This window comes from Euphorbia lathyris, chromosome 2, assembly GCF_963576675.1.
Source record: "Euphorbia lathyris chromosome 2, ddEupLath1.1, whole genome shotgun sequence".
In the NCBI taxonomy this organism is placed as follows: domain Eukaryota; kingdom Viridiplantae; phylum Streptophyta; class Magnoliopsida; order Malpighiales; family Euphorbiaceae; genus Euphorbia; species Euphorbia lathyris.
Genome location: NC_088911.1, coordinates 113,728,686 through 113,742,010, shown reverse-complemented (window position 1 = coordinate 113,742,010; position 13,325 = coordinate 113,728,686). Strand labels below are relative to the sequence as shown.

The following is a 13,325-nucleotide window of genomic DNA, read 5'->3' as shown; positions in this document are numbered from 1 at the left end:
ATTAGTGGTACGATTTTGATTAGCACTTGCATTATTGTTATTGTTATCTTTCCAATTAAAGTTAGGATGATTCCTCCATCCAGAATTATAAGTATTAGAATAAGGATTATTAGTTTGGTTTTGCCCTTGGACAAAATTTACCTGTTCGACCTCACTCATGTTTTCGTAATCCACATCCGTTTGGATTGGATTACCATTGGTATCGCGTGGTGCCATAAACTTGTCAATTTTGTGCGATAAAGCAGAAAATTGGGCTTGCAGCATCGCGACTGGATCAAGTTCAACTATACCTTTAACTGATGGTGTGGTTGAGGATGATGGTTTTGCCACCGGTATATGTCCACGTTCCGCGGGCCACATACTGCTGTTGATTGCCATTTCCTCCAAAAGTTCTCTCGCTTGGGCTGATGTTTTCTTCATAAATAGCCCTCTCGACATAACATCTAATGAACCCCTAGTTGTAGGATTTAGTCCATTATAAAATGTTTGCATTAAAAGTTCAGCGGGTAATTGGTGGTGTGGGCATAAACGTTGAAGTTCTTTAAAACGTTCCCAAGTTTCATAAAGAGTCTCATTTTCATTTTGAGAAAAAGATGTTAACTCCTTTATGACTCTTGCGGTTTTTTCTAAAGGAAAATATTTTGATAAAATGCTTGACCTAATTGTTCCCAAGTGGCAAAAGTTGCGGCTGGCATAGAAGTTAACCATTCTTTGGCTCTATCCTTCAAAGTGAAAGGAAAGAGGCGAAGTTTGATTGCTTCTGCAGTCACATCTGGGATTTTAAAAGTGTCACAAATTTCAAGGAAATTTGTTAAATGGGTGCTAGGATTTTCGTTAGGTAACCCGTAAAATGTTACATTATTTTGCAACATATTAAGCAAAGCGGGCTTAATTTCAAATTGGTTTGCGGTGATTCTGGGTCTAACGATACTATTGGTCACACCGGCCACACCTGGCCTAGCGTAATCCATAAGTGTTGGTGGATCTGCCATTTTTTCTGGCTCGGTAAATGTTTTTACTAGAGTCTTATTTTTGTTTTTCTTGTTCTTCCTAATGGTTTTCTCAATTTCTGGGTCTATAGGGTCTGGTATAATGCCTGAACTTCGAGAACTGCGCATGAACCTGAAATTTTGCACGAACCGAAACTACCTACAAAACAGAATTTGAAAATAAATAAATTAGTAAATTAAAATTAATAAATTATAAAAGTTAAAATAAGTATGTTTAAACCTAGATTCGAAATAAAACACGAAAAATCTAAAATTTTGTTAAAAATTTTGGCGTTCCCCGGCAACGGCGCCAAAAACTTGTTGAGCGATTTCCGCAAGTGCACGGTATACGCTTGTAGTAATAAAAGATATCGAACCCACGGGGAACGCTTTTTAACTAAAACCTTATTTGATTCAGTTTTATTCACGTGTTTAGGTTTAACAAAAGAAAATCGTTTAATTGATTGAATTGGTTCGGGTAAATTAGGATTAGATAAGAATATTATATTGAGTTTAGAGAACAATTCCGTCTTGAGATTTTGATTACAAGACAGATACTTCCGTAATTTGAATAAATAGAAGGTATAAAACTTATTTTCATAAAGCAAAGAAAACAACTTTAACTTTGGTAAGATTATGGACATGTAATAATATAGGAATTTATTCAATTAAAAGGCTTTGAACCGTAGAAATCTCTCTGGTTCGGAGCAGATTTCTACCTTAATCAAATTAGTATTTTATTTCTGATAAGCCGCGATCAGCGATCATATCATCCATAAAAACTAAATCTGTCAAGTGTTCAACAAAGTTCTTATATGAAATAGATGGAATAAAACATTTTAATAAAAACACCAATTTATCATTTTGAAAATCATTTTGTCAGAACAATATCAAAGTAACAACAGGAAGAATGTATTGAATAAAATAAATATATCATTAATGAAATGTGAATCTTCACAAGTTAACAGAGAAGTAGAAACATGGAAAGCATTGCGACGAAAACTTTGAGATCCGGGTTGTCAATCTTTCCCTCAAACTCCGTAGGTTTGTCAGACCCTGTACGCTTCAGCCGTTAATTCTTCTCGCTGAATCTTCGGAATAGAGACTGGTCAGTCCACTACCAGAATGAAAACTTGTCTCTGATCTACCTTTGAAACTAAACTAATATTACTGTGTTTATAACTAATCTAATAACAACTTGTGTACAACAAGTTTGTTTACACAGAAATGAAATCTAACTTTCTGACTCATTTATGAGTCAGAGTTTCTTAAACATAACAACTCTCATAACCCTTAATCCACCTAATCCAATATTGATTTCTTGAAATGGATCACTTATTTATAGTTGGTGAAGGGTTGTAATTGAAGGGTCGTGTCCGCTGGTGAAGGGTCGCTTTTATCTAAACGAACATACGCGTTTCTTGGATTTAAACATGTGAAAACTGTGCAGAATTCTTCGCTGTCTCATATGAGATTCTGAAAATCTCAGTCGCGACAGGGGGTGAAGGGGCGAGTTGAAGACTTCATTTTTTCGGAGTTCGGCTTTCGTATGTCGCGACTGAGATTCTGAAAATTTCAGTCGCGACAGGGGCTTTTCTCCCCGTCTTTCGACTGCTTCTTGTCCTCCTTGAGCGTTCTTCTGACTGATACGTATTCTTGGTACGTTTTTTAGGTTTTTCCTCCATTTTAGCTCCGTTTTAGCTCCTATCTGGATTTAACCAAATAATTAAGTACCTTGCATCAAAGAAGTAAATAAAGATGTAAAAGTATTCTAAATGAATATATTTAGCACGATTTCAATGTAACTTTAACGTATTTATATATGATATTTTAGGTATATTTTGGGCTTAACAAGTAGATGAACAGATTCGAGTATATATTAGTCGAATGAGAAAGTTCGTGCCAAAAATTAATTGGATGAAAAAATTCATGCTGAAATTAACGAAACGAGCAAACTCGTGCTGATAACATGTTATGAAATAAGAAAGATAGTACGCAATGGAATAAGAACAATTGAGAGAAAATAAGTGTATTTCTTATATTTCCGCTTGTTTGTATTACATTAAAGAAACATACCTTTCTTGTGTCAAAATAATAATGATTCTTGATCCCATTCCTCAAAGATTACTATACTATTTTTAGTTTGTTTTTTTTTTCTTTTTTTTCTAGGTTTAGCATAACTTACTTTTCAATTTGTATACGTAATCAATAGAATTTATTACGTAAAGTAGTGGACAACAAAAAAAAGAAGGGGAATTTTTTTTGAAATATTTGAAATGTCAAAAAGGCAATCTATTTTGTCACTTTTACGAATAAAGTATTATATTAATAACTCAATGGGACCCCCTCGAATCAGACAGAGAAGGGGGGGGTTTCCGTTGAGTTATTATGCTTTCACATCTATAACTCAGTTGCCCCGATTACTTACAGGGATGAGCCCAACCCGGAATATGAACCATAAAAGAAAATGCCTATTAAACCGATCACAAGAATACCTGTTACAGTACCTATTATCCAAAGAGGAATTCTTCCAGTAGTATCGGCCATTTATTCCACTTCCTCCACATTTAATCAAGTGGTCATACTAGAGACATAAACAGTCATAGATAATTATGAGATAATACCCTTCAGATGGGATAAGAGAATTCCTATTCTGAATTTATTATTCTACTTTTTTTTCCTCTATTAATTTTAATTGAAGAAATAATTAGAAAATAAAACAGCAAGTACAAAAATGAGTAATAATCCCCAGTAGAGACTGGTACGATTCAATTCAACATTTTGTTCGTTCGGGTTTGATTGTGTCATAGTTCTATAATTAATTGGGATTAGATTTATCGTTGGATGAACTGAATTGCTGATATTGACCCCAAAAAAGAAACGGTAGGTACAGCTAGTCCGTGAACAGCCAACCATCGTACTGTAAAAATTGGATAGGTTCAATCTATTGTCATTGGGCCCCTTAAAAAGATTTACTAAATTCATCGAGTTGTTCCAAAGGATCAAAGCGGTCTGTTATTAATGGAATCCCCTGTCGGCTCTTTGTAAAATATTCATTCGGACGAGGGCTTCCAAATACATCGTAAGCTAAACCCGTGCTGACGAATAACCAACCTGCAATGAATAGGGAAGGTATAGTAATGCTATGAATAACCCAATATCGAATACTAGTAATAATATCAGCAAAAGAATGTTCTCCTGTGCTTCCAGACAGTGGCGAATCCAGGATTTGGGGGGGGGCAAAATTCTACGTAAAAATTTTTTAGACAAAAAATGTAAAATTGTTCAATTTTTTATGACAAAAAATGCAAAATTATTCAATTTTTGGTGACGAAAAATGAAAAATAGTTCAATTGTCATGCATTATTTTCATGATTTTTTTTATAAAAAAAACGTAAATTATAATGTTTCCGATTCGTAATCATCCATTTCCGGGATTCTCGGGTTGTTACGCATCAAATATCCCTAACATTTTGGGTCAGGTGCAATTTTTCCTCTAACATCTAAAATGGTGCAATTTTACCCTTAATGTTTGTAGCCAAGAGAAATTTTATCCCTAACGTTGATAAATTGAATCAATTTCAGACACTATTATAAAATCCAGTCATTTTTTTCTTTATTTTGCACCAATTGCATATCAATTTTGTAATTTTGCACCAATTTTACCCATAACGTTGATAAATTGGATCAATTTCAGACACTATTATTCATGACCGAGAAGATAGTTTGATAAATTATTTCTCAACGTTAGGGGTAAAATTGCTCTTTGCTTCCAACATTAGGGATAAAATTGTACCATTTTAGACGTTAGAGATAAAATTGCTCCTGATAGGCATGATTTTCCAATTTTATTTTGGAGTGATTTCCGTAGTTATTCAACGAAAGTTTTTTTGAATGAAGTTATACAACACAGTTTTTATTACTTATTAAGTTTTAAGTTTACTTTTTAACATTAATTAACTTATTAAGTTATTAATAAATTAAGTTAATTAAAGTTAATTATATTATTAATTATTTAACTATATTAAATATATTATTAATATAATTAATATTGAATATAAAGAATAATAGAATTCTATTTAATTTCATTTAATTTATTATTAATTAATTAACAATCCAATTAGTTAAAATAGGAAATTTGCAATCGAATTGAATACTTTTTTAATAGAAATATATTAATATATTAATAAAATTTACTAAAAATAGAATAGAATTTCTATTTTTATTTTAATAAAAAATAGAAATAGAATTAACTTTCTATTTAATATAATTTAATATAAATAGAATCTATTTAAAATTAGAATTAGATAATTCTAATAATACAGTAATTATAGAATATTTTTAATAATATTGTTTGTTACCTATTTTATTTCGCAAGAGTTGTCTAACGAATCTCTTAATTCGATTCGGAATCCCGAGAGTCTAAGTAGATGTTATAGACGACAAATTGATTTCCTTTTCTATCTATACCACTACTACCACTTTTACTTTATTAGTTCCGTGTAAAATTTATTATTATGATAATGATTAATAACTGCTTGATAAAGAAAAAGAAATAAAAAAAAATTCTCACTTGAACTTATTCTTTACATTTGGTATTTTTCTTTACCCTCTTATCTTTCAAAAAATTTAACTTAGGAAAGTGCCTTTACTTTACAAGCATATGTATAAAAAAAAGTTTATTTAGCTCCTTCATGCCTACTATAACTAGTTTTTTCGGTTTTTTACTAGCGGCTTTAACTATAACCTCAGTTCTATTTATTGGTCTCAGCAAGATACGACTTATTTGAAATTAATTGAATGATCAGTTCATAAAAAAGAAAAACAAAATGAAAATTTTTTCCAGTATTCCATCTATTCTCTAGTTCTTTAACCGTGTTCATTTCCAATTCTTGTTTATTGAGATTTCTGGTCAATATGGATTAATATTTAAGGATATATATTACCTCTCCTTTTCCCCTTTTCAATAACAAAAATTGAAATGATTGAAGTTACACAAAGATATATATTTATAGGTTTATAAACATATAAGTTACACAATGATATAAATTGTTAAATTACAAACATTAAAAAAAATGAAGCGTTACAACATTAAAAGAATGAGAAGTTACAATAGTTATACTTATGTACATCTGTCACGATCCATCCCACGGACCGTGACCGGCGCTAGGGAACGGGTAAGCTGAAGCTACCGGAACCCGTAGCAAGCCTTAATATAATATAAAATCAACCTTACCAACAGTCTTAACATAATTTAACATTAAAACCTTCAAAAATAAACACACACATAATCCTCAAACTAGTACTGCGGTCTAGAATATAAAATTTAACATAATTCTTAAATAGTCATACATAATAAGATGGATGTGCTGCCCGAAGAAAGATCGTGGGCTGCAACAGACTTCTAGTTACCTGAAAAATTAAAGAAGTCAAACCTCCCATAGTGAATTAATTATATGCAATGCATGAGTAATTTAACATTTATGTCACACACAATAATAATAATAATAATAATATATAATAATAATATATAATATAAGTGATCACACAATATGCTTTTCATAAAATTGTCTTATAAAAAAATAGATAGGTGGCTTAATACGTGTGTTGGACCCTAAACCTCAATACCCAATATAATAATCCACCAATAATCACCATATCACCTTTATCCAATAACTGGGGGACCGGGAATAACTCAACCGACCACACGCCCAGTTAGCTGGAGGACCGAGAATAACTCAACCGATTCCTTACACAGCCTCACTTAAATCCGAAATCCACATATCATATAGCCCGAGAATATCTTAACCGAGCTTATCCATATATCACAACATTCACAATATTAGTATCATCAGTATCCAATAACCCGATAGTACCTGTACGCACAAGGTCCTGATGCCGCTCACCAGGAAGCATGTCCATAACACGTATTTATCCACAAATAATTACGTATAAATTATTATAAACAATAAGACACTTTTATAAGTAAAAATAATACTTTACTTCAAATATCATGAAATCATTTATTATGGATGCAAATGTTAAATTCAAAATGCATAACATATAATTAACTCATAAATTGCTCCTAGCCGACTGTCCTAATTTTCAGGTACTGCTGCTCCTCCTACTGGTTGAGTATCTAAAAGAGATAATACTATTTTTAGAATTTATATAAGTTTAGGGAAATATTAAAATTTATTTTGTCTCGTTTTACAGATTGTCTACCGAAAATTCGGCAGAGTCTCCCCTATAAAACGGACATCCTCCTAGTAATAACTAGAGTCAACCCTGTAATAAAATACACTTCTATATTCAAAAATATTCAAAGTCCAAACCGGTACTCCATAGACTACAATTATCAACCCGGTTGGACATCAATCATCCGACAGTTCCATAACTGTCAATAATTCCAATACTTTACTTCTAAAATTACTCATCATCAAATATTATATAAACATATATATTTATAATTCATATTTATAATATCTATTCCGATCAAATTAACTAATCAATAATCTTAAGAGCATAATTAATTAATTATGCTTAATCCAATCTCCCTTCAACCATTATTTTTAAACTTGTATATTCTGAATTTTTATTTGAATTAGGATTTAAAATTTATTTTTAACTCAACTTAATTTATTTTCTTTAATTTCACCCAACTATATACTTTCGTAATTTATAGAGACTAAACGGTAAGGAATTTGGCCAAAGTCCAAGAATTAATGTTATTCCAAATAATATTTAGGCCATTCTGAAATTAACCAACTATTTCTTCTACACTTATTTTGTATGTCACCGGAAAACATCACCGTGGTCGGGATCTGCCTATCGGAAAAATTAAAGTTGATTATTTTGAGAAATTAATTATACCACTTTGTTTCTTATGATTCCAGGAGTCTAGAATCACTCTCAAAACATCCAAAATCAACCAGAAATTAAACTTTGGTTAGATTTCTTACTTTTTCCGGTGTAGCTCCGATTATACCTCAAAACTCCTTGCATGCATCAAAATCTAGTATATCCATAGGTAAATCGACCCCCTGAGTCCATTTTTGGTGTTAGAAAATAATGAACATAGGACCGAGAAATAGAGAGAATAGCAAAAGTGACGAATTTTCTCTCTCTAAACGATTTTTAAAAACTCAATATCTCACCATAAAACTTACATGCACTTGTAGCTGGAGTTGAGAGCTTCGTTTCGGTATAAGGAACGCCAAAAATGGTGAAGAAATGAGGAAGATTGAGGTTAGAGAAGATTGAGGGATGGAGATGGATATTCAACGCCTAATGAAGAAGACGATCTGGGATGTGCAGATCTTATTTTCAAAAGAATTGGCCAATTTCTATATTAGTCCCTACATTTATAATATATTTTAAAAATTTCTTAAAAGTAATTATTCTTTAGTCTTAACTCCTACTAACTAATTCATTTTAGCAATTAGTTTAAATATATATATAAATTGGGGTATTATAATTCTTCCCCCCTTAAAGAAATTCGTCCTCAAATTTAAAATTGAAGGATTAACATTATGTTTGAAATAGATAAGGATAATTGTTCTGCATCTCCAATTCGGATTCCCAAATGCACTCTTCCACAGAATGATTATTCCATAACACCTTCACCATTGGAATTACTTTTGATCGAAGTTGGCGAACTTGACGATCCACAATTGCCACTGGTTGCTCCTCATAAGATAAATCTTCATTAACTTCTATCGCTTGAGGATGAAGAACATGAGAAGGATCAGGAACATATTTTCTTAGCATTGATATATGGAACACAGGATGAACCTGTGATAAGTTAGGAGGCAATGCTAATTGATATGCAACTTCGCCTATTCTCTTCAAAATCTCAAATGGTCCGATGTATCTAAGTGTCAACTTTCCTTTCTTTCCAAATCTCATGATTCCTTTCATTGGTGACACTTTGATAAAAAAACCTAGTCACCTTCCATGAATACCACGTCCTTCCTCCTTGGATCCACATAGCTTTTCTGCCTACTAAGGCAGTTTGCAATCTTTGACGAATGATAGGAACCTTTTCAGTAGTTATTTGTATTATCTCGGGACCAGTGAGCTTCCTTTCACCAACTTCTTCCCAACATAAAGGAGATCTACACTTTCTACCATATAATGCTTCATAAGGAGCCATTTGAATGCTTGAGTGGTAGCTATTATTATATGCAAATTCAATGAGAGGCAAATATGTATCCCAATGACCACCAAAATCCAACACACACATTCTCAACATGTCTTCCAGCGTTTGGATTTTTCTTTTAGATTGATCATTTGTCTATGAATGAAAAGTTGTACTAAATTTTAACCTAGTGCTCAAAGCACTTTGGAGTTTTTCCCAAAATTTTGAAGTAAACATCAAGCCTCTATCTGACACAATAGACACTGGTACTCCATTTAGGCAAACAATTTTATCCACGTACAACTGTGCCAATTTTGCCACTGAATATGTTGTTTTTATTGGAAGAAAATGCGCTGACTTGGTTAATCTATCAACTATAACCCAAATTGAATCATATCCGGTTAACACACGGGGCAATCCAACTACAAAATCCATGGTTACTCGCTCCCATTTCCATTCCGGAATAGGTAACTGTTGTAATAATCCCTAAGGCTTCTGATGTTCGAGTTTCACTTGTTGACAAGTCAAACGTCGAGATACAAACTTTGCTACATCTCGTTTCATACCATTCCACCAATACAGCTTTTTAAGATCTTGATACATCTTTGTAGAGCCTGTATGCACATTATAAGCTGCAAAGTGTGCTTCTTCCATGATCTCTTTCCTCAAATCATCTACATTGGGAACACAAAATCGGTCTCCATGTCGTAGACATCCACCATCATCAATTCTAAAATCTCGAGCCTCACCATCATTCAATTCATCTGCAATCTTACACAACTGAGGATCTTTTGATTGGGCTGCCTTGATTCTGTCAAGTAATACTGATCTAACCTTAAAGTGAGCTAAGAATGTGCCATGATGATTCAACTCTAGTTGCACTCCAGAATCATACAGATCGTGCATTTCTTTAATCAAATGCCTTCTTTCTGAGCTAATATGAGGTAGACTTCCTGAAGACTTCCTACTTAGAGCATCATGATGATATTAAATGGCACAATCATAATCTTTGAAAAGTTCCATCCAACGTCTCTGCCTTAAATTCAAATCCCTTTGTTGGAATATGTATTTAAGACTCTTGTGATCAGTGTAAATTTCACAAGCTTCTCCACATAGATAGTGTCTCCAGATCTTTAGTGCAAATATTACTGTTGCCATCTCTAAGTCGTGAGTTGGATAATTCTGTTCATGTTTCTTTAATTGTCTCGAAGCACAGGCTACAACCCTACCATTTTGCATCAAAACACAGCCTAAGCCAACTCTAGAAGCATCACAATATACAGTGAATCCTCCTGATCCAGATGGTAAAGTGAGTACCGGTGCTGAAGTCAAACATTCCTTTAGCTTTTGAAAACTATTCTCACATGCTTGTGACCATACAAAAGGAATATTTTTCTGAGTTAGTCGAGTTAAAGGTGCAGCTATCTTGGAAAAATCTTGAATAAATCTCCTATAATAGCCGGCTAAACCCAGAAAACTACAAATTTCTGTCACTGTAGTAGGTCTCTTCCAATTGGTGATTGCTTCTACCTTTTTAGGATCTGCTTGAATTCTATCTTTGGACACTACATGTCCTAAGAAAGCCACACTTTCCATCCAAAACTCACATTTAGAGAACTTAGCATAAAGTTGATGTTCTCTCAAAGCATGCAATACCATTCTTAAATGGTTGGTGTGTTCCTCCTCACTCCGTGAATATATCAAGATATCATCAATAAACACAACCACAAAACGGTCTAAGAATGGTTTGAACACCCTATTCATTAGATCCATAAAGGCCGCTGGTGCATTGGTTAAGCCAAACGACATTACCAGAAATTCATAATGGCCATATCGTGTTCTGAATGATGTCTTGGGTATATCTTCGCTCCTGATTCTCAACTGATGATACCCAGACCGCAAATCAATTTTAGAGAAGTGACACGCACCTTGCAATTGATCAAATAAATCATCAATTCGAGGAAGAGGGTATTTGTTATGGATTGTCACCTTATTCAACTGTCTATAATCAATGCAAAGCCGAAGTGATCCATCTTTCTTCTTAACAAACAACACTGGAGCACCCCAAGGAGACACACTAGGTCGAATGAAGCCTTTATCAATTAAATCTTGCAATTGTTCCTTTAACTCTTTCAATTCTGATGGCGCCATTCTATAAGGTGGCATGGATATTGGGGTAGTACCAGGAACTAAGTCAATACAAAACTCAATTTCTCTTTCAGGAGGTAACCCTGGTAATTCCTCGAGAAAGACATCTGGGAATTCATTAACAACGGGAACATTCTCTACTTTACCCTCATATACCATTGTATCCTTGACTAAGGCCAAATATCCTTGGCACCCTTTATGCAACAACTTTCTAGCTGTTATGGCTGATATCAAAATTGAAGAGGAAGTAGCCTTATTGCCTTTGAATTCGAATTCAACATCTCCCGGTATGTTAAATCTCACCACCTTCGCACAACAATCTAAAGTGGAAAAATATTGAGATAACCAATCCATTCCCAAAATGACATCAAAATCAATCACGTCTAACAGAATCAAATCTGCTAGCAAATTTCTTCCTTCTACCGTAACAGGACAAGAAGAAAATACAATATCTGTTTCCACTGAGTTGCTTAGTGGAGTAGTTAAGATAAGGAGAACCTTAACTTTTGTGGAGTTATATTTATTCTTATAGGGAAGCAATGAGCAATAAAAGAATGGGTAACACTAAAATCTAAAAATATTGTAGTATCCCCCGAAACATTTCAAGTCTCATTATCTTGTGGAATAAGAGTGAATCACACTCTAGCATATCCATGTTCTGCCAACTGTCTCGTCTCTACAAACAAAATGACTCGGTTGACCCAGATGCATCCTACACACATTCTGAAACTGTTGATGTAGAAAGATTCCCAATTTGGATAAAAAGTTTTGTCTTAATGCACTAGATGAAGACCTCTGAAAAATGAGGTTAATTAATTTAATTTTTTTTTTGCTGGCATATGCCCACACTAATTACGAATATCTACTAGTTGTAACATAATAAGAACCATAATAATTTATGCCATAGATATTATCTTTGAACCATACTTATATAACACTTTTAAAGATTATTCTACCATATGGATAGTAAGGTAGTCGTTGCATTTTTTTTTCTTTTTACTTAATTAGTTAGTACATAGGGTAATATGTGACACCATCATACATAGTATGCATCATTCTAAAAACCTTTCAACTAACATAAACCACAATAACTTCCATCAACCTGATATCATCTTATCAAAATTTGTACAGGTTAAGTTGAGGTAAACAGTTGTGTAGTGGTACAAAGGTTAGTAGATGATCAATAGGATTAATAAGTTCTAGGTTCGTTAGAGATATGGAAGAAAACGAACCAAATTATAGATATACATGCCGCACTCAAGAAATTGAGGCAAAATGAGAAAGACTTTAATGTAAAGGACTATCACTGAATTCACAATTCATAAGAAAATATGATAGCAGTTTGGTAAGCCGGAGGTTGAGGAGAAATGATAATATTGATAGAACGAATGAAGGACAATGGAAAGAATTGATTGAATATTAAATCGCATGCAAATCTAGAGGAAATTGTTTCTTCTTGTAGAACTCGTTGATTCCAATGAGATTCCAATTATTTAGTCCTCTAGTTCATTTGCCTTCTAAATCTGCATCTTCATCTCCGAGGAGGTAGTTGGGTAATAAATCATTACACTTTTTGCGAACAAAATCTCATAATCAAGATCACGTGTAATTGTTTGATTTACTAATTCGGTTTAAACTATTTAGATATTAATTGCCTCATTTTGTGAACAGATAAAAGGTATTTGCAAATAATAAGACTCTTATGGTATGCTGGATCTAACTAAAAGAAGACTGTCAAAGACGAATTCGAACCTATTTCTGCAGTATCCAGATTTTCTATCATCCTAGGTCATACAATCTCTAACCTAGACTCTGATACCAACTTTGTCACGACCCATCCCACGGACCGTGACCGGCGCTAGGGAACGGGTAAGCTGAAGCTACCGGAACCCGTAGCAAGCCTTAATATAATATAAAATCAACCTTACCAATAGTCTTAACATAATTTAATATTAAAACCTTCAAAAATAAACACACACATAATCTTCAAACTGGTACTGCGGTCTAGAATATAAAATTTAACATAATTCTTAAATAGTCATACATAA

The 13,325-nt window shown here is 33.2% G+C and overlaps 1 non-coding gene across 1 annotated transcript; it reads left to right on the top strand.

Moving 5' to 3' along the window:
* The first annotated feature begins 508 nt into the window (after positions 1–508).
* On the top strand, positions 509–615 carry LOC136221243 (small nucleolar RNA R71). The gene has a single exon (XR_010685020.1). It is a non-coding gene; the product is annotated as a small nucleolar RNA R71 (small nucleolar RNA).
* The last annotated feature ends 12,710 nt before the right edge of the window (positions 616–13,325 follow it).